Source organism: Bubalus kerabau, chromosome 13 (genome assembly GCF_029407905.1).
Source record: "Bubalus kerabau isolate K-KA32 ecotype Philippines breed swamp buffalo chromosome 13, PCC_UOA_SB_1v2, whole genome shotgun sequence".
Classification (NCBI taxonomy): domain Eukaryota; kingdom Metazoa; phylum Chordata; class Mammalia; order Artiodactyla; family Bovidae; genus Bubalus; species Bubalus kerabau.
Window position 1 is genome coordinate 81256497 of NC_073636.1, and position 21841 is coordinate 81278337.

The window sequence follows — 21841 nt, forward strand, 5'->3', positions numbered from 1 at the left end:
TACTACAGGCAGATTTTTTAGCAACTGAGCTACCAGGAAAGCCCTGGTGGCTCAAATGGTGAAGAACCATTACCGTTTCTAAGATGATTATCACACTGTTGGTTAAAACAAACACAAAATGTAGTAACCCATGTGGGGAGTTTTACCGTTTGACCTATTTCAGGAAAACAATGTCAAATCAGCATCTAGACTGTCATTCTGTTAAGAACCAGGGAGGTGCATGATGGGAGCTTGAGAGGGGACGGCATGAAGCACATGGCTAGATGATAGGGCAGGGTGTTTCTTTCCTAGGTCTTTAAAGGGGTATTTAATGAAATCTCTACTACATGCCAGTTGCTGTCATGAGTCATTTTCATCCGTTTGCCATTGAGCCTTCCCACCAGCCTTATTACGCAGATAAGCAGGTTGCTCCCATTAATAGATAAGGACAGAGGGGCTGCGAGAGGTGAGACTCCAGATCCAGGTGCCTCCACGTGTGAGTGTTCCAGAGGAGTGTGGAGTGTGGCTCTCCGTAGAGCCCAGAGCTTGAGGTGGTGTCCATTCCACCCTTGTTTTATACCTATTTGTTTTATGCATGTTTTAGGAAAGTCTTTGTACCAGGCACTCATGCTGAAGCTGTATTTGCCTCGGGCTCTGCACGGAAGGTCCTGTTTCTGGAAGGAGAGTTGCCTGTTTCACCTCTGGTGCAGAATTGGAGAAAAATGCTTTGTCCTGAGTGAATAAATGCATGGGCTTATCTCACCAGGCCCTGCTCTCATTCCCAGCTACGTCCCAGAGAGAGTTCACACAGTTCCTTCCCATCAGTCTTGTAGAACTGCAACTTTAAGCAGAGCTGACACTATAGAAACAGTAATTGGCATAATATTCACACAGAGCAAAAGACGGTCATTTCCTCAGGCACCAAAAAGCATAACCCAGTTGTGAGTTTCCAGAAAAGGATGGCTGGAGTGGCCCTGAAGTTGGTACCACCGTAACACAAACACAGCTCCGATGGCCTCCTTTTGACAGCTGTAATCCTCCACATGAAAGCAGGCAGAACTCTTAACTATTATTTTAGATGACATCCCCCTTTTTAACTTTAAGCAGTGTTCTTTAAACATCTCTAAACTTTCCCAATTCCTCCCCGATACCATGCTATGAATTTGCTTGTCACTGTAAGCCGTACACAGAGAGAGACACATGCAGCGAGCACAAAGCTATCAGGAAGTGGTTTTCCTAGCAACAGTAGTCATCTGAAAGATCCCAGAACATCCTTCCTATTCAGACAGCATCGCGTGTTTTGAATAGTGCTGACAGGTGAAGTGGATTCACGGTATTTAATACAAAAAAATATTACTAGGGATTGGTACTGCACAAAAGCTCAAATATCCATACTATTCACAAGCAGCTGAATTCACTGTTTTTATATCTATCTAGATTATTTAGTGAGGCACAATTGCAAAAGCAAATATTCACCTGCTCACTGAATGACTAATCCGGGGTGTATTCTGGAAAGTCTGATTCCCCAAACCTCATTCAGGCACCTGGGACATATCGCTAAATCAAGCCCGGCTCTCTACGCAAGCCCGTCCTGAGGACAGTCTTGAATGATAAAGAGACATCCCTCCACCAAGTCCCTCAGTAGACGTGCCCAGTTTAAAATAAAAATGAGTCAATACAGTTGACGAAATCTTCCACCCCCAAAGAACTCTATCTGGATATTGCCGTAACTCTATCAGAAACACTCTCATATCCCTCCTCCATCCTCTCACAAGTAATATCCAAAGAAAATTCATCCCTGAAGGTCAAAAAAGAAAAGAAAAAAAAAAAAAAACAAGCAACAGAAAAATAAGCCCTCAAAAATCCACTGAAATAAAAGAAAGAGAGAAGAGGTGGGAGGGAAATTGAGATGGAGGAAGGGGAAGGTATGAAATGAGAGAGGAGGCTGTATGTTTCAGCTTGCAAGGGAGACCTCAGGAGAATGTGGCATTACAGCCTTCACCAGATTCCAGCCTGTATGGAGCTTAATTCCATAAAAAAAGAAAGCTTTTAAGCCTTTCAAACTGTGCAAAATTTGCCAGGGTTGTATTACCACCATTATTGTCTTGCGTGTTTAGTTGCTCAGTCATGTCCAGTTCTTCGTGACCCCATGGACTGTGGCCCTCCAGGCTCCCCTCTCCATGGGATTTCCCAGGCAAGAATACTGGAGTGGGTTGCCATTTTCTTCTCCAGGGGACCTGCGTGACCCCGGGCTTGAACTCGCGGCTCTTGTGTCTCCTGCACTGCATGTGGATTCTTGACTTGCTGAGCCATTGGTGAAGACCAGTTATTTTACATAAATATAAATCCATGCGCTGTACACCCTTTGTGTGTACAGAACTGCACCAGGCTCTGAGGGTATGAGGAGTCTCCCTCTTGGCTTAGAATTTAGTTAAGGAGACGGAGCAAGGAGAAAAAGTGCTAAGTAACAACTGATGGAGGCATGCACTGAGCTTCAGTATTTCGGAATAAGTGACGGCCTACATGTTGGTATCAGAAGGAGGAATTACCTACAGAATAGGTCAGTTCAGTTCAGTTGCTCAGTGGTATCAAACTCTTTGAGACCCCATGGACTGCAGCACACCAGGCTTCCCTGTCCATCACCAACTCCTGGAGTTTACTCAAACTCATGTCCATTGAGTTGGTGATGCCATCCAACCATCTCATCCTCTGTCGTCCCCTTCTCCTCCCACCTTCAATCTTTCCCAGCATCAGGGTCTTTTCCAATGAGTCAGTCCTTTGCATCAGGTGGCCAAAGTATTGGAGCTTCAGCTTCAGCATCAGTCCTTCCAATGAATATTCAGGACTGATTTCCTTTAGGATGGACTGGTCGGATCTCCTTGCAGTCCAAGGGACTCTCAAGAGTCTTCTCCAACACCACAGTTGAAAAACATCAATTCTTTGGCGCTCAGCTTTCTTTATAGTCCAGCTCTCACATCCGTATATGACTACTGGAAAAACCATAGCTTTGATTACATAGACTTTTGTCAGCAAAGTAATGTCTCTGCTTTTTAATATGCTGTCGAGGTTGGTCATAGCTTTTCTTCCAAGAAGCAAGCGTCTTTTAATTTCTTGACTGCAGTCACCATCTGCAGTGATTTTGGAGCCCCCCAAAATAAAGTCTCTCACTGTTTCCATTGTTTCCCCATCTATATGACGTGAAGTGATGGGACTGGATGCCGTGATCTTAGTTTTTTGAACATTGAGTTTTAAGCCAACTTTTTCACTTTCCTCTTTTACTTTCATCAAGAGGTTATTTAGTTCCTCTTCACTTTCTGCCATAAGGGTGGTGTCATCTGCATAACTGAGGTTATTGATTTCTCTTCTGGCAATCTTCATTCCAGCTTGTGGTTCATCCAGCCTGGGATTTTGCATAATATACCCTGCATAGAAGTTAAATAAACAAGGTGACAATATGCAGCCTTGATGTACTCCTTTCTTGATTTGGAAGCAGTCTGTTTTTCTATGTCCAGTTCTAACTGTTGCTTCTTGACCTGCATACAGATTTCTCAGTAGGCAGGTCAGGTGGTCTAGTATTCCCATCTCTTTAAGAATTTTCCAGTTTGTTGTGATCCACACAGTCAAAAACTTTAGCGTAGTCAATAAAGCAGAAGTAGATGTTTTTCAGAAACTCTCTTGCTTTTTCCATGATCCAGCGGATGTTGGCAATTTGATCTCTGGTTCCTCTGCCTTTTCTAAAACCAACTTGAACATCTGAAAGTTCATGGTTCACGTACTGTTGAAATCTGACTTGGAGAATTTTGAGCATTACTTTACTAGCGTGTGAGATGAGTGCAATTGTGCAGTAGTTTGAGCATTCTTTGGCATTGCCTTTCTTTGGGATTGGAATGAAAACTGACCTTTTCCAGTCCTGTGGACACTGCTGAGTTTTCCAAATTTGCTGGCATAATGAGTTCAGCACTTTCACAGCATCATCTTTTAGGATTTGAAATAACTCAACTGGAATTCCATCACTTCCACTAGTTTGGTTCATAGTGATACTTTCTAAGGCCCACTTGACTTTGCATTCCAGGATGTCTGGCTCCAGGTGAGTGATGACACCATTGTGATTATCTGGGTCATGAAGATCTTTTTTATATAGTTCTTCTTTGCATTCTTGCCACCTCTTCTTAATATTAAATGTGTGCTTTAAAATAGTCTTCATTGGGGTATAAGCTGTGGCATGTGAGTGCTTCATCACTCAGTTGGGTCCGAGTTTTTGTGACCCCATGGACTCTAGCCCACCAGGCTCCTCTGTCCATGGGATTCTCCCAGCAAGAATACTGGAGTAGATTGCCATGTCCTCCTCTAGGGATTAGCTGTGGGGTTGAAAGCAAATCTGTTAAATATGGCAGAGTCATACTGATCTTACAAGGCTGTTGGACAGATTGATTGTGACCATGCCCTTAACACATCAAGAGCACCGGTGGGTAGCTGCAGTTCTCAGAAGATACGGGTCAGACATGCAACTTAAACTACCGTGTCCTGCAATTGCACACCCACGAAATAGTCAAAATTAAACGTCCTGGCAGTATCAGTGTATGCAGGTCAGGAAGCAACAGTTAGAAGTGGACATGGAACAACAGACTGGTTCCAAATAGGAAGAGGAGTACGTCAAGGCTGTATATTGTCACCCTGCTTATTTAACTTATATGCAGAGTACATCATGAGAAACGCTGGGCTGGAAGAAGCACAAGCTGAAATCAAGATTGCCGGGATAAATATTAATAACCTCAGATATGCAGATAACACCACCCGTATGGCAGAAAGTGAAGAGGAACTAAAAAGCCTCTTGATGAAAGTGAAAGAGGAGAGTGAAAAGTTGGCTTAAAGCTCAACATTCAGAAAACGAAGATCATGGCATCCGGTCCCATCCCTTCATGGGAAATAGATGGGGAAACAGTGGAAACAGTGTCAGACATTATTTTTCTGGGCTCCAAAATCACTGCAGATGGTGATTGCAGCCATGAAATTAAAAGACGCTTACTCCTTGGAAGGAAAGTTATGACCAATCTAGATAGCTATTGAAAAGCAGATACATTACTTTGCCAACAAAGGTCCGTCTAGTCAAGGCTATGGTTTTTCCAGTGGTCATGTATGGATGTGAGAGTTGGGCTGTGAAGAAAGCTGAGCACTGAAGAATTGATGCTTTTGAACTGTGGTGTTGGAGAAGACTCTTGAGTCCCTTGGACTGCAAGGAGATCCAACCAGTCCATTCTGAAGGAGATCAGCCCTGGGATTTCTTTGGAAGGAATGATGCTAAAGCTGAAACTCCAGTACTTTGGCCACCTCATGCGAAGAGTTGACTCATTGGAAAAGAGTATGATGCTGGGAGGGATTGGGGGCAGGAGGAGAAGGGGACAACAGAGGATGAGATAGCTGGATGGCATCACTGACTCTATAGACATGAATCTGAGTGAACTCTGGGAGTTGGTGATGGACAGGGAGGCCTGGCGTGCTGCAATTCATGGGGTCGCAAAGAGTCGGACACAACCGAGCGACTGAACTGAACTGAACTGATAGTATTAAGTATTGGATATGAAGCATTATCTGCTCTTTCACATTGCAAGAGGGCATGTCAATGGTACCAGCATTTCTGGGAGAATTTGGCTGTATCTGATGCAGTTTAAGATGTACATGCCCCATGACCTAGAAATTTCACTCTAGGGTATATTCATTAGAGAAATTCTCATAAACATACCTAAGGAGACTCATGTGAAAATTAATCCTGTCTTGTCTATAGTATTGAAAGACTGGAAAAACCTAAATGTCTGTCAATAGGGAAGTGGATAAACACAAAGTGATATATTCATATCACAACTACAGAGAGAGAACAAGGTTTGAACTTGTTTATTTTTTTAATTTTCTTTTTTTTGGCCTCACCATGCAGTTCACGGGATCTCAGTTCCCTGAGCAGAGATTGAACCTGTGCCTCTCAGGGGAAGCTCGGAGTCCTAACCACTGGACCACCAGGGAATTTCCAGTTTTGCGCTTGTGTAGACTGGGAAATGGGCTTCCTGATAGCTCAGTTGGTAAAGAATCCACCTACAATGCAGGAGACCCTGGTTTGATTCCTGGGGCAGGAAGATCTGCTGGAGAAGGGATAGGCTACGCACTCCAGTATTCTTGGGCTTCCCTGGTAGCTCAACTGGTAAGGAATCCACCTGCAATATGAGAGACCTGGGTTCGATCCCTGGGTTGGGAAGATCCCCTGGATAAGGGAAAGGCTACCCACTCAGTATTCCTGCCTGGAGAATTCCATGGACTGCATAGTCCATGGGGTCACAAAGAGTCGGACATGACTGAGCGACTTTCACTTTCACTTCAGACTGGGAAATTCTTGGCCTCTAAGCAATCCTTCATCCAAAGCAAATGCTTTAATTCCATGTGTATTTCAAAGTACTTTCCTCTTCTTCCTACTCCTCCTTACAACAAAGGTACTTTTCAAGCAAATCTTTGGCCAAGAGAAGAGACTGAAGTCACAGTCAGACAGTGTCCATCCTCCTGCAAACTCAGCAGAGACAGGATAAGCAGGAGGCTAGAGCCTTTACGCATCTTTCTGACCCCACACCTTCAAGCTGGGGGCCTCTGGGAGCCACTCAGTCTTGGCTCCCTTCAGCTGAGTGGGATGAATGCAAGTGTATATGCTCTTTTGCATTCTTTTAGGGCTTCCCTGGTGGCTCCGATGGTAAAGATCTCCCTGCAGTGCAGGAGACTTGGGTTTGATCCCTGGGTCAGGAAGATCCCCTGGAGAAGGAGATGGCAACCCACTCCAGTATTTTTGCCTGGGAAATCCCATAGACAGAGAAGCCTGGTGGGCTACAGTTCATCGGATGGCAAATAGTTGGACATGACTGAGCAACCAACACTTTCACTTTCACATTTTGGATTCTTAAAAATTATTCGAATTCCAAAAACTATATGTGTCCCTCATTCCTTGGGGCTGCTGTGTGTTCAGTTGCTTCAGTCATGTCCAACTCTTAGAAACCCCATGGACTGTAGCCTGCCAGGCTCCATGGAATTTTCCAGACAAGAACGCTGGAGTGGGTCTTCTTTTCCTACTCCAGGGGATCTTCCCGAACCAGGGATCAAACCCGTGTCTCTTGCCTCTCGCGCATTGGCAGGTGGGCTCCATACCACTAGTGCCGCCTGGGCATAGGTGAAAAGAAGGCAACATTTACGTTTTATGAAATGCGTGTCATTACTCCTGCTCATGGGTAGGATTCAGAGTCAGCCCATGCACCTGCAGTTGTATAACCTTGAGCCAGGCAGCCACCGAAGAGGACTCGGGGGAGGGTGGAAGGTAAAGTGGACAGTACACGGCAGCCCAAGTCCCGTGTGACACGAGCGTAGGAGCCGGGATGGCGCTTCCGCGAGAAAGGAGAGAGTGAAATGCAGTTCCGGTTAAAAAACCCATCAAGTACAAACTGCATCCTGGTCCCTGCATTGTAAACACTGGCGATACAGACAGCTAAATCAGATATCACCCTTGCCCTAAAACAAAAACAAAACCTCCCATCCAGAAATGTATGAGTGAGAAGGGAGATAATTCAAGTGACAGTTTCAGGAAGAACTAGGTCAGAAGGAAGTACTTCATGACACGAGAGTTCTGAAGAGAGAGAACCAACCCAGTGGGTTTAAGGAGAGTGAGCATGAAAGATGCTCTGAAGGGGATAAAGACTGACCCGGGTTTTAAAGTTGTGGAACATTGAGTAAAAGGCTACTTAGCCAAGCGCAGGATGGAATTCCTTTTTTCCTTCCATTTTTGTCCTTTAACAGCTTTTATTGACTCTTTGCTATGTCCCCGGTATTGAGGAAATAATGGTAAGCAAAATCAGACATGGCCAACCTTTCAGAGTTTATTTGCTTATTTTGTAATATTTATTTACTTATTGGACGGTACAAGGTCTTAGCTGTGGCCCTCAAACTCTTAGTCGCAGCACTCGGGACCCAGTTCCTGGACCAGGGATCAAATCCAGGCCGCTGCATTTGGTGTGCAGGGTCCTGGCCACTGGGCCACCAGGCCAGTCCACTTCCAGGGTTTATGATCAAGTGGAGAATGCAGACATAAACCCGGACTCTCAATCTAGAGAATATAGACAGAATCTGAGAGGAGGAAGGGATCTATAAATGTGAAAGGAAAAACAATGACATCTTTCTTTTCAGAAACCCTGAATGATATTTCTCATTCCCTTCCATTATGAATTTAAGCATCAGAAGTGATAGAATTAATAATATTTGTGATCTTGTTCACCAATATAGATTTCATATTTTTATATTCCATTACAATTATTGCAGACGCTGTGGAATATCACTTGTACTTATCACCACTTCAAAATTACAGTAGTTATTAGACTTTCCACTAGATCTTGTTATTTAATGTCTTAATAAAGAAGCACATTTATTACTATGCTACATTTAGGAAAATATTTTGATAACCAATTATACCGAAATGCAAGTTTCTTTGTAATCCTATGCATTTTATATCATGGATTTGATAACATTATTCTGGCTTTCCCAGACCGCCATAGGGACCCATGGAACAAAATTATTAAGAACCTCTGCACAGATTAAACAATCACCAACATTAATAAAAATTGCAGTTGTGCCAAGAGCTGCAGAGAGAAGTTAAACAATGAAATGAATCTCATGAGGGAGGCTTCCCTGAGGAACTGAGGTGTGAGCCAGGTTACAGAGGAGGAGTCAGTTTTAACTAGCAAGGAAGGAGTAAAGAACATTACAGGAGGAGGAAACAGCATGGAAAACGTGCCTTGAGATGACAAGGCTAAGGGAACCCAGGGATGCTGCTACGAGATGCTGAGGCAGGGACGGGGGTGCAGGAGCGCCAGTGTTGGGATGTTGGCTCTGGGATCCTGGTGCAGAAATGCTGGACTAGGGAGCAAGTGAGGGGAAGATGGTTGTGAACTGTGGCCAGAGCAGAGGGCAGAAGTCTGACAAGCAAAGCAGAAGGCAGTGAATAAAACATGGGCACCAAGCTGGTGCACATGGCGACCACATGCGGTCAGGTTGGCCGAAGACCAGACCCCGTGTCAGAGAGAGGACAGTGAGACCCACAAGTCTGCCATTTCAGAGTCCTGCTGGCCTTGAGGGCTCTGTGAAAGCAAGTATAGATTTCATCCTGAGGAGAGCAGGAGCCATTGAACAGTTCTCTAATCATCCTGGCTTTGGAGAGACCACACTTGGTGAGCTGCTCTATCAGTCAGTGTTCTCCAAAGAGACAGAACCCCTCTGCGTGTGTTTACGTGTGTGGCGGTGGTGGTTTTGTTAGTAAGTCGTGTCTGACTCTTGGGACCCCATGGACAGTAGCCCGCCGGCTCCTCTGTCCGTGGGATTTCCCAGGCAGGAATACTGGAGTGGGTTACCATTTCCTTCTCCAGGGGATCTTCCTGACCCAAGGATGGAATCCATGTCTCCTGAATTGCAAGCAGGTGTTTTACATAAATATAATATACATCAGTTCAGTTAGTTCAGTCACTCATTTGTGTCCAACTCTTTGCGACCCCATAAATTGCAGCACACCAGGCCTCCCTATCTATCACCAACTCCTGGAGTTTACCCAAACTCATGTCCATTGAGTCGGTGATGCCATCCAGCCATCTCATACATACATACATATATTTATCTGATGCTCAGATTCTCATTATTTGTGCTAATTACCTTCTATAAAGTTGCCATGAACACTGAATTAGCAACACTGTTCCTAGAAGCAGCATAGGGTTAAGTTCCTATGAGCCTCTGGTCACAATATTTTCATCAACTGTTCAATACATAACCTTGTTTTATATGTGTTTCAGTTTAAAGACATCTATTTAAAGTATTTATTAACATTGAACTCACAGGTGGTGGCACTGTAACTCATGCTCAAACAAAGCTTATCTAATATGCATATTTTTGCACAAGGCACATCCCGGGATTTCTGGACTTGGGACACCAGAAGCACTGTGGCGGTGTACAGGGGAGCCCTTCTAAACAGTGAAATCACTGGCAGAAAGCACTAAAAACCTGGAAAAAATGTGGTATGATGTAGATTCGAAAAAGGACATATTTTTAGTAGGAGGATTGAAACAAGGAGGCAGAATGTCAGCTTACCGCACCTCAGCTGAGCGCGTGCATCAGGTGACTTGGATCTTTTGCCGTCCACACGCGCACATGTCTGTGAGTGACTGAAAGCACACGAGCGCTGAATTTAAGGTGACAAGTGTTTTCAGTGACTGCACAAACTCATAAATATCGAATCCACAAATAAAGGGCATTAACAAATTAAAGAATATATATATTATATATATATTTATATATTATATATATATTTATATATTATATAATGTGTATATATATACACTCAGAAATATATATATTTCACTCTTGATGAAAGTGAAAGTGGAGAGTGAAAAAGTAGGCTTAAAGCTCAACATTCAGAAAACGAAGATCATGGCATCCGGTCCCATCACTTCATGGGAAATAGATGGGGAAACAGTGGAAACAGTGTCAGACTTTATTTTTCTGGGCTCCAAAATCACTACAGATGGTGACTGCAGCCATAAAATTAAAAGACGCTTACTCCTTGGAAGGAAAGTTATGACCAACCTAGATAGCATATTCAAAAGCAGAGACATTACTTTGCCAACAAAGGTTTGTCTATTCAAGGCTATGGTTTTTCCAGTGGTCATGTATGGATATGAGAGTTGGACTGTGAAGAAGGCTGAGTGCTGAAGAATTGATGCTTTTGAACTGTGGTGTTGGAGAAGACTCTTGAGAGTCCCTTGGACTGCAAGGAGATCCAACCAGTTCATTCTGAAGGAGATCAGCCCTGGGATTTCTTTGGAAGGAATGATGCTAAAGCTGAAACTCCAGTACTTTGGCCACCTCATGCGAAGAGTTGACTCATTGGAAAAGACTCTGATGCTGGGAGGGATTGAGGGCAGGAGGAGAAGGGGAGGACAGAGGATGAGATGGCTGGATGGCATCACTGACTCGATGGATGTGAGTCTGAGTGAACTCTGGGAGTTGGTGATGGACAGGGAGGCCTGGTGTGCTGCTATTCATGTGGTCACAAAGAGTCGGACACGACTGAGCGACTGATCTGATACGCTCAGAGGATTGTAGAAGCTGCCAACTCTGAAATCCTGAAGGCAGGTCACAGGCTGGAAACTCAGACAGGAGCTGGCCCTATAGTCTTGGGGCAGAATGTCTCCTTCCACTGATGAGTGGAGGCCCACCCATATTATCAGGGATTATTTCCTTTATTTGAGATCAATTGGTTACATCTGTTAACCCATACCTACAAAGTGTATCCTCAGCAACACCTAGATGAGCATTTAATTGAATAACCAGGGACTGGAGCCTGGTTGAGTTGGCACCTAAAACTATCCCCAGTTTTGGTATTGAAAGGAGAGAGATGCAAGCAAACCATTGGAATTGTTCAGGTGGGGAAATCCTGTTTCTTGGGGCCTGTTCTGGAGTTTTTAGAATCTTACTTTTTTCTCCCAAGATTTCAAAAACTCCACACTCCCAGCTCTTGGTCCTTACTCTCCACAGCCACTGTCCCTCGATCCAGTCCAGTCCTTCCAAGGCAGAAGCAGCCACTACATTTTGAGAAGAAAGTTCTAATACACTTGTAGTATATTTATCCTTGGCCTCTCAAATACTTCCTTCACTATTATTCCCTTTTCTTTGAGATGTGGAATGAGAATCAGAAAGGTGCAATGCAGTATCATTGGGGTATTTTTTAGTTGCAAATAATAGAATATGTGACATGGAGTAGCTTAAGAAACAGTTTGCTTTTGAATCATATTCCTGAATAAGAACCCTGCAGATAGGTGGTTACTGGGTTGGCTAAGAGAAGGGGTCACCAAACGCTCACCTGTGAGGCAAATCCACCTGCACTGTTTTTGTGCACCCCCAAACCAATAATGCTTTCAAACTGTGGTGCTGGAGAAGACTCTAGAGAGTCCCTTGGACTGCAAGGAGATCCAACCAGTCCATCCTAAAGGAGATCAGTCCTGAATATTCATTGGAAGAGCTGATGCTAAAGCTGAAACTCTAGTATTTTGGCCACCGGATGTGAAGAGGTGATTCATTTGAAAAGACCCTGATGCTGAGAAGGATTGAGAGCAAAATGAGATGGGAGTGGCAGAAAATTAGACGGTTAGATAGCATCATCAACTCAGTGGAAGTGAATTTGAGCAAACTCAGGAGATAGTGGAGGACAGAGGGGCCTGGTGGGCTATAGTCCATGGTGTTGCAAAGAGTCAAACACCATTTAATAACAAGAACAAAACCAAGAAGAGATGCTAAAAAAAGAAAAGAAGAATAGCAGTAAAGGCTGTGTGTGGCCCAAAAACTCTTTATTGTCTGACCCTTCACAACACAAGTTGCCAGACCGCTGGTTTGGGGATTTGCTGTGAAGAACTCAGCCTCCATCTCCCCACCGTCTTCTGCGTATTGCCATGGACAGCTGCCCCGGCTCTGAGCACCACGTCTGTAGATGTTAGACGGATACAGGGAGAGAATGTTTCCCTTCCTTCTCTCTCTCTTCTCAGAAGGCCAGGTCTTTCCCAGAGGCCCCAGCAGACACCCCCTCAGTTCCCATTGGCGGGAAACTCATCCCAGAAACAGGCCGCAAGGGATGCTGGGAAAGGCTGGCTGGCATTGCAGGCTCCCTTGGAGGCGCGCCCTCCCACAGGGGGCGGGGGCTGCGCTTGCCTGAGGACGGGCCTCTGCCAGCATCCGCTCACGGGGAGCTCCCCCGCTCCCCCGCGTCACTGTCTTAGCACCAGCCATCTAAGACTTTAGGACAGGAACCCTGCCCCCCGGTTAGACGCTGGTCAGTGCTCATATATGACCAGCCCCTCTGCAGGATGCGGAGACGAGAGCTCCTTTGCACTGGAAAACTTGTGTTTAATGCTCAGTTCTGGGCAGTGTTTTGTTTCGTATTCTGCATGATGGGTTGCTGTTGTGTTTTAGTTGCTAAGTTTGTGTCCGACTCTTTTGCGACCCCATGGACTGTAGCCCGCCAGGCTCTCTGTCCATGGGATTTCCCAGGCAAGAATACTGCAGTGAGTTGCGGTCTCCTCCAGGGGATCCTCCTGACCCAGGGACTGAACCCATGTTTCCCCCATTGAAGGTGGATTCCTTACTGCTGAGCCACCAGGGAAACCAGTCAGGTATAAATGTGTAAATGTTTATCATGCTGTTCCCCTAAAGTTGTGTACACTTTACTGCATATATTTGATAAAAGATTATATATCAATAAAAGAGAAGAAGGTGTAAAATTGCACCCTCCCCCCAAAAATACAAGGGTCTTCATGTCCTCATTTAGATTTATACATACATGCAGGTATGTACATACATTTATGTATGTAGCTATGCACGTGTGTGTATGGCCTACATTCTGTATCTTACATGTGCATACATATATACACATATGCATATACAAGCGATGATAACCAGCATGTATTGAATCTCATTAAGAGCAGCTGGTATATTATGAGCATCAGCAAAATATATTAGCAACATCCAATCTCTTTCTCAGGCGACCATGTCCTAGAGGAAATTTTCTCTTTCATCTCACATCTACCCCTTGTCAACCTTCCTGTATCCCCTAGATTTGAAAGTTCTTAGATAAGACACAGAATTAACTTCTACCACAAAAAACACTCAAACTCAGAAAAAGAGAAGTGCTCACTTCCTCATGACATCTTCTTTTAATAATCAGTAGAGTTAAAAAATTAAAAGACCTTGTAACGGTGACTTTAATAAGAGATTTTTATAACTTTCACCCTTGCTTTTCTTCTCAGAACACAAGGGGCTAATTAAAAGTGGAAAAGTTCTTGTTTGATCAGAAATTCTTGTGTTTTGGAAAAAGCAGAGAAAACTACTCTAATATTCAGAAAAGGCTTAATTGGCTTTAAAGTCACCAAATTCCCTTTCCCTATTTGGGATAGTGTACATGAACTTTTCTTTCTGAACCCACAAAGAAAAGGTTAGGTAATAGGTCCATAGAAATTAGGGCTCCCAGTTGAAAACTGGTCTTTTGATTTGAATCTATGGGATTCTCTTTCAACCTAACTCGGTATGATTCCTCCCTGAGAACCTCCCATAAGTCCTGGGCTTTTGGCTGACTTCTCTCCATAAATGACTTTATTACTTCAGCAGTAAGCTTGTTTATTGAGGAAGATGTGTGCGGTGGTCCCTAATGGGGCGTGCAGCATAAAAGCCCCGTTATACTGAGGTGGGCCTGGGTCCGTCTCCAGCCATTTCCCACGTCACTCTCTCCTGGATTCATTAGAATTAGTGCAGAAAAGTGAATGCTCTATGTTGCACAGCCTTTTTGAAACTGATGCATTTCCACCACTAGAATAGGCTAGAAAAAGAATTCCCTGGGCTCACAGGTGCTCCCACCGAGAGGAACCACGGAGTTCATCAAAAGAGGAACGTCATTGCAAACAGGTACAGGGTAGCAAATTAGCATATCTTTGGAAAATTCCCAAATGTTCTTTCAAGGGTTCTCGGTCTCTCATCAGTTCTGACTCTTTTGCAACCCCATGGATGGTAGCCTGCCAGAGTCCTCTGTCCATGGGATATTCCAGGGAAGAATACTGGAGTGGGTAGCCGTTTTCCCCTCCAGGGCAACTTCCCGATGCAGCGGCCAAACCTGAGTCTCTTGCGTCTCCTGAATTGTCAGGTGGGTTCTTTACCACTGAGCCACCTGGGAGCCCCAGCTTTCAAGAGCAATGACCCTAAAAGTCAACATGTCCATTGGTTAGCAGATTGTTTTCAGTTCTCACTTATTCAGTTGATAAGTAGGATGATGAAAATGATTCAGTCAGGAGAATGTTACACCCAATTCAATGTAGTATTGGAAATATTTTTGTCTCATGAAGTGCCTATGTGTTGACTCTCGCCATCTCTTATTTAGTAATTAAAGCAGGACTCATTGATCTGCTAACTGGGACAGGCATGCATGAAGGTGTTTATTGACCTGGAATGTCACTGCAGACAGCACACTCCAGCTCTCTTCTCTGCACATCTCTCAAAGGGTTACTGATGCCGTCACCTAAATGTGAGCCTGGTGACTTTGGAGATGAGTGGCAGTTGCGATGGTGGGGTAAGGATAAAGAAGGGGAATGGGACCAAGAAAATGAAGCCCATGGGTGAAGTGAAGTACTGGCTCCTTGGAGGGTTTTTGCAACTGACCTTGATTACATCTTTGAAACGCCTGTTTGATCACCTGCTGAATCTTTGGAGCTATCTGTGAATAATGGATGAGGCATTTGGGTTGTCTTAAGTGTGTGATGTCTGGGCCTCTCTTAAAAAGAGTTAAGGTGCATGTTACTTATTACCCATCAACACACTACATACTCCCCAGGCTTACCTAAAATGTATCGGCATTTTTGCTGGGTTGCTGCCCAATGCAAAGAGTATAAAGCATCACCTTAATAACTAAGATTTCTAGGTTAAGTGTGAGAGGTGCCTGGCTATAAGTGCTGGTGGATGGTTAACTAAATAATTCAGGAAGATCTTATGGTTCCATAAAATGAACAGCTACAGCTCTTGCATCTTTATCCCCTTCTGTTGATCATGAAGAGTGTATAAATAAGGATTCTATTTGGTTGCAAGTGATAAAAATCTGCTGGATGTAGCTTAAGCAAAACAAAAGGGATGCATTTTAAAGATATTCAATGTTTCATGGGGTACAAGGGCAGTAAACAACTGAGTCCTAGGAAAGGCCTGGAATCAGGTACTCAAATGTCAGGGAGTGTTTTTTGCAACACTCAGATCAATTGCCCCTCTCAAGGCATTTGCTGCAAAGTGCCGAGCAAATTGGGCTTCATACAGTTAAGTTATTCTTGGTCAATTTCATTAACCCCCAACAGTTAGAGAGATCGGTGTCAACCCCGAGTCTGCTCCCACGACTCACAACCAGACTCCAAGGAGAGCAGGTCTCAGGTCAAATTTTTGGTATTTATCAGCAAGGATGTACAAAACAGCAAAGCCTCTTCTTCAAGTTTGATGAAGACCAAACTTCCTCCTTTTATGCACCCCAGCATCTTATAGAAAAGTCTTGCAGAAGCAAAGATACTCTAGAATGGAGGCTGGCACACTTATCTCTGTAAAGAGCCAGATAGTAAACTTTTTAGGCTTTGCAGGCCCTACTGTCTCTGTTGCCCAAGTACTCAAGCCATTTTTTTTTTTTTTTAGTGGAAATGCAGCCACAGGCAATATGTAAGCAAGTTGTTGATGATTTTCAAAAACTTTACCTATGAACTGAAACTGAAATTTCATTTAAGGTTCACATGTCAAGAAATATCATTCTTTGGATTATTTTCAACTATTTAAAAATGTAAGTACTAGTCTTAGCTCATGGGCTAGAATTAGCCCACGGGCCATGGTTCACTGACCCCTGCTCTAACAGCATACCGTCATGACGGTGAGGGGACCGAGAGTCCACCAAGCGGCACACAGTCACGGAACCACTCATCAATCAGGCCTGGAACAGCTTTGTGACGAGATGATTCTGTGGTTATTTGTTCACACTGCTTTAAAGAAGAGCGCTGCATTGTGGCTTCTACAGGCTACTGTGTGGCACCAGAGCGTTCTTTGATTTTAGTGATGGTTTCCTAACAACCTGAGAGCGTCCTCAGCCTTCAGTCGATGTCCAGACCTCTTTCAATTGTCACCACTATCTATTTATGGTCATAGCTTATAATCTCTTCCAAAAATGTACCTGTACACTTTTGAAACTTAAACAACAAGCAACTCACCAAACATCTCAGCATTGCTTTCCTGTCCATTGGTGTGGTACCCATTGTCTAATTTTTCACCTTGCCTACTGTACCAGGTTCTGAGAAATTCTTATGTCTATTACAGGCCTCACATTGCTTTGAAGGTTGGCTTTTAGCATGAATTCCAAATGATCTTCAATTCAAATAAATTTTAGAATGAAAATTTCAAACCACTGCCGAATAGTCCTTTGGCTACCCAAACCCTCTCCCAAGGCCAAATTGATATTTCTGCCTTCTTCAGGTATTCTGTGCCCCTGATGAAATTCATTTAAAAGAAAAAGGATTCATGATTTGTGTGAATTTGTCATAATGTTTGTTTCTGCATGAAAAATAAACTTGAACAAAAACAAATCAATTCTAGAGAAAATTGAAAAGGACAATACCATTGTAAATCCTAAATAGCACAGCGAGAACTATACTTCATGTCAGTTTTATTAATCGTGGTCAATTTTCAAACGGTCAAATATTGGCAATTTCATCTTGTTCAATATAATTTGGAGTACATTGTAGAGAATTTAATGGCATTGGATAAACTCTTTTCTTACACTGCAGGTTGCCTTGTTCAGTTTCTCAAATTCTAGGCTTTAAAATATGGCTGTTGACAACACCTAAGTTTTGTAACCTAAAGAGAAAGAAAGAAAGAAAAAAGAGAGAGATAAAGAGAAATAGAAACACATTGAGACTAAATGATGGAGATGGAGGGGCTGAATTTCTCCTTGGCCTGAACCTGGTTCCTAGAGAAGGGACTTTGAGCATTTCCTGCTCTTGGACCAGTCAGTATAGTTAGCATGTGTGTGGGCCAAAGCCGCTGCAGGCAGGAGTTTCTCAGAGTTCACCCTGTAGATCAGAATAGACTGCTAACCAGGAGAGTGACCACTGATGGCTTGACAGACAACCAATAATTGTCCTCTAAAGATGAGAGTCTTAGCGCTGCTGTTCCATTGCTCTGTAAGGGTTTCTATGAGCCCTGAGATAAAGAAAATATTTAACAGCAAGTATCAGCCAACCAGAAATCAGACCCAGGTTGTGAACAGGTGGCTGGGCCATGCCAAAACACATACCGTGGAGGAAGTCTGAGGTCTCCTCATAAATCTGAGTATCGCAGAGTTTGTTCTTTCGTGGACCTGGGCAATGAACCGGAACGCCTTACAATTAAGAAAGCGAAAGTGAAAGTTGCTCAGTGGTGTACGGCACTTTAGTGACCCCATGGACTATACAATCCACGGAATTCTCAGGTGAATACCGGCGTGGGTAGCCATTTCCTTCTCCAGGGGATTTTCACAACCCATGGATCAAACCCAGGTCTCCTGCATTGCAGGTGGATTCTTCATCAGCTGAGCCACCAGGGAAGCCCAAGAATGCTGCAGTGGGTAGCCTATCCCTTTTCCAGGGGATCTTCCCGACTCAGGAATCAAACCGGGGTCTCCTGCATTGCAGGTGGATTCTTTGCCAACTGAGCTATCAGGGAAGCCCTCCTACAATCTAGAGGTCTATATAATACTGGGTAAACAGTCAGGTGGGTATGTAGCCAATCTACCTTCTCATAGGTTTGCAATCTGTTGCCCTGATCTTTTGGTATTTGTTACCTGATGAGCCAGAAAGCTTCTATGTTCATCAAAGGTTCTTACCAATCTCTGAAAAGGGAAAAAAAAATGAATAGGTACATAGTCTGAACAATATCTTATGTATCTTCTTTGAGAAAGAGTTTCCAAAAATACCTTAGAGCTAAAAGCCAAGGATACACTGGGCCGAAATTGTAGTGTCAAGGTTTCAAAGGTTTCACTGTGTGAATGACATTCCTGGGTCTATTCTCTTTCAGCCTGAGAAGTAGAAGAAGTCTGTCTGCAGTGACTCCGATATAGCCACCTGCCTTAGCGTCTCGACCTCTACCAACAGCAACGGGCAGCTCTTCCTGAGCCACCTCATCCCTGCCTGAGCCACCTCGGCCCTGCCAGTCAGAATGAGGAGACCTCACCTCAGCAGGTAAAGCACACAAGACAGCCTTCAAATACTTGCTGAATGAATCCTGGAATCATTTCACTTCCCCACCCCCAAATTCCTTGAGCCTTTGACTCTTCTCTAGGTACCCATCAATTTATTATTTGCAACTGGTAGGAGAGCAGAACAACCCCTCTCTGTGGGGATGGGCGGTGTTCAAATCCACTCCAGCACTGACGTTGTGCCCAGGTGGAGTGGGGCGGCAATGGGAGGAAGCCTCACGGGACAGAAGGGAAGGCTGAGACCCGCTGAGCTGGCTAAGCTAGCAGACAGACGTGTGCCATCCTGTTGAGGTGTATGGAGATATTCCTCTTTTGTGGCTTCCTGTTAGGTCTGCAGTAGATGAAACCAAATTGCATGTGAGAAACTGGTGAGATTTGGCAGAAGAGAAGATGGGGAGGAGAAGGGCCACTGGGACTGGAAGTGGCACACAAGGGCTGCTTTCCAACATGGGAAGGATCGACTGTACCCGGTAGAGCGTCCTAGTGAGCTAAGATACCTTGTGTAAAGAATAATTTCCAAGCTACTTACCAGACTCACACAGCTCCACATATGTGGTTCTCAAAACCTTTAAAAACACATCAATGCTTGGGTCCACCACATGTCCATCAGTCCCGGGGTGGGGCCCACGGACCTGCATTTTGCAGCACAGAATGAGCTGGGAACCTCTCTCATAATTTAGCTCCAGTCCGTTCTCCAAGCTCATCTCCTACCACATCCCGCTCTGTTCAGACCTTGTGTCCCTTGGCCTCCTTTTGTTCCTGGAACATTCCAAGCTCATTCCAATGGCAGGGCTTTTGCTCTTCCTGTGCTTGGAAGAACTTTCTTCCTCATGGAGACTGGTGCATCAGCTCGAAAGCCGCCTCTTTGTGAGGTCTCCCCTGACCCTCTGCATCCGCTTCCCAGGGATGCTGTAGTGAAGACTGCAGACTGGGTACAGGGAACAAGAGAAGTCGGCTCTTCTACAGTTCCGGGAGGTAGAAGTCCAAATCAAGGAGTTGGCAGGCCTGTGCTCTCTCTGAAGGCTCTGCAGGAGCATCTGTTCCCCGCCTTTCTCTTAGCTCCTGCTGGTCGCCAGCAGGCCTTGGCAGCCCCTGGCTTCTAGATGTTTTACTGCGGGCTCCCTGCCCTGCCTGGCATTCCCCGGTGTGTCTTCTCATGGGCTTCTCTTGGTGACAGTCTCTTCCTCTCTTCCCATATGGACACTAATTCCTGGCTTATCCTTATGACATCATTTTAACTTGATTTCATCCACAAAGGCCCTAGCTCCAGAAGAGATCACATTCACACATCCTGAGGTTGAGACTTCAACATATTTTTAGCAGGAACATAATTCGACTCTAATATTCTTCGTCCAAAGCAGCCTGCTTCACTCTCTCTGGTCCTTGTCACTGTCTTGACTTAAGGACAAGACAGTTCCTTAGCCTGTCTTGACCATGCCTGGAGTGAGCTTGCTCATCATGTATTGTGTGCCAGCTGTTTTCCTCACTATGTAAACCCTATGAGAGCAGAAACTTTGATGGTCAACTCTGTTGACCATGCCTGAAAGGTTAGTTATTAAACATTCGTTTGGGTGAATGAAACAGAACTAATGATCAAGAATAAAAATTACCCAGAAGCAGATTTTATTTCATTACAAAGAAAGCTTTTGGATAGTTAAAGCCAGCTCAAAATGGAATAGCTGTTCTTTTTTAAGGTGATGAGTTCCCTGTCTTGGGAGGAGATCATATAAGGGTCAGGAGATGTCTTAGAAGGAATACAGGAGTGGGGATTTGCATATCAGTTCAGCAACGGGTTTATGACCTCTAAGGACTCGCTCTTTAAATCCAGAAGTTCAATAATTCTATATTTGTGCAGAGCCTTTAAAAAAAAAAAAGGCAACACAGTGTCTCTAAAGAAATGACTCTAAGGGTGGAAACTCCAGGCAGGCCTAGGTTTCCTGTTAGTATCTCTGACGAGTGAAATCTTGTGACGGTTCTCACTTCACATCACGTTTCCAACCTCCTTTGCGTCTCATGAGCCTATTCTTAGGCATAGTTTGAATTTCTTCTTCTATTATTTATTTATGATTTTAGCGGGGGACAGGCCCATTCTATCTGAGGGGGAAGAAAGGAAGGAGATGTAAAACTTGTGTCTGGGATCCCTTTAATGTCTAACTAAGCCTGTTCCAACGGCATGGTGTGTTGAGTTGGCTCTGCCTTAAGGAAGGAACGCCTTCTCTGTTGAAAGCTCTTGCTGCCAGGGGACTCAGTGTTACCAGAGCCGTCAACTTTGATTTGTGTATCAATAATGTCGTGTCAGTAGCCAGAGGGGATGGCATCAGGGCATTCCAGATGCTTTTATTGGTGCTTTTGCTGGAGGATTATTTCAAATTAACTTCAGTCTCGTGGAAGACACTGAACAGTAGAATGCTATTTCCCATTTGTAAACAAAATGGTGAATAACTATGGGAGGAACCAAGACAGGCTGATTTCTAGGAAATGTCACATCTGCAGATCTTAATTTTCTACAAGCTCTGTGGCCCTGTTCCTCTTTTCCTGTTGCTCGTATCCTCCCAGGTATAATATTGAACAGAACCTGGTTGCAGGGCAACTGATGGCTTTACCGTCACTCAACAAACCAGAGGCTCTTCTGCTGTCACTAACCGAGAAGAGAGATTGGGAGACTGGGGGGAATCGAATGGAGTCCTCTTAATGGTATAAAAAAAAAATTCAGCGTCTTTTTTTGAACTAGTTCTATAAATTCTGTATTCTTTGTCACACGTGGCCACTGAAGTTTCTGTTCTGTTAGCTTATTATTTGCTAAGTCGTGTCGGACTCTTCGTGGACCCATGGACTGTAGCCCACCAGGCTTCTCTGTCCATGGGATTTCCCAGGCAAAAATACTGGAATGGGTTGCCATTTCCTTCTCCAGGACAGTATAAAAAATTTTAAGTGTTTTGTATGTTATGACAATAGTAATACTTATTGTATCGACTTTGGAGAAGACTGAAAAGCAAAGGGATAAAAATAAATATTACC

General features: G+C 44.2%; 1 protein-coding gene across 1 annotated transcript in view; it reads left to right on the top strand.

Moving 5' to 3' along the window:
- The window catches only part of TSHZ2 (teashirt zinc finger homeobox 2), an 885630-nt gene that overhangs the window by 487502 nt on the left and 376287 nt on the right, over window positions 1–21841 (top strand). The window contains exon 9 of the mRNA XM_055545340.1: window positions 18643–18806. The gene's annotated coding sequence lies outside the window, so the exon portion shown is untranslated. The remainder of the gene's footprint in view (window positions 1–18642; window positions 18807–21841) is intronic.